The following is a 1,090-nucleotide window of genomic DNA, read 5'->3' on the forward strand; positions in this document are numbered from 1 at the left end:
CCCACCTAGAGTCAATCACTTGAGTTCTATCTTCCAAAAGATTATATATATTAGTGTGTTTGTATATAATATATTTGTATTTTAAAGTTTTTGTTACATTGTTATCACAAGCTATTCCGTATACGTCAAAAAGAGAATTTCTCAGGTTTTGTGTCGGTGTCCTTATTATTCAACTATTCTCAGTGATTTTACTACTGCCGAAATTTTACTGGTTTTTCAATCTCTCTACAAAACGGAACGTTTTTCCCAAACCATGGCTCTCAACCCCAAATTTTGGCCCCCAACTGAGTTGAGTCGAGCGAAAACCGCTTTATAGTTTCCAAGTTTTAAGTTTGTTGGGGATTAATAATATATTGTCTTCAGGGTTACCCAAGTAGCAGTGATCACGATAAATAGCGATTTAATCGGTTGGTTATCGCGATTATATCGGTGGCAATATATCGAGATAAATATATAAAAGTCGCTCTATAACGCACTCTGGCGTTCTACGACACCCAAACGCCACATATGCCTGTCTTCCCAGAGGTTATCGGGCAACTGACACCGCAACATCTCTTCGTCAACGCCCTGCCGCCAACCCTTTACGGGACGTCCCCGTCGCCTCTTCCCAGGTGGTACCCAATCCTAGGTCCTAGTTCTAGGTCCTTCGATAAGGAAGTTACCCTATGACACAAAAGATGAGGTCGTAATATGGTCGCGAAGTGCGTTTTTCATAGACGGTATACATTTGACAATTAAGAATATTTCGCGAGGTCAGTGTTCGAAAGCAATATTTCAATTTTTCACTCCACATTTTCTGCTTTCGTACACGTACATAATTTACAAACTGCGGGGCGATTATTGAATCGTTATGTAATAAACTTGATGATAACTCCGCATCTTAACAATGCTACATATCGATCTAGGTCATTCGATAAGGATTCAACAATCGATAACTCCCTATCTTAAGAATGATATATATCGATCTAGGTCCTTCGATAAGGATTAAACAATCGATAACGCCCTATCTTAACAATGCTGTATATCGATCTAGGTCATTCGATAAGGATTCAACAATCGATAACTCCCTATCTTAACAATGCTACATATC

The sequence above is a fragment of the Bemisia tabaci genome, chromosome 1 (genome assembly GCF_918797505.1).
Source record: "Bemisia tabaci chromosome 1, PGI_BMITA_v3".
Taxonomy (NCBI): domain Eukaryota; kingdom Metazoa; phylum Arthropoda; class Insecta; order Hemiptera; family Aleyrodidae; genus Bemisia; species Bemisia tabaci.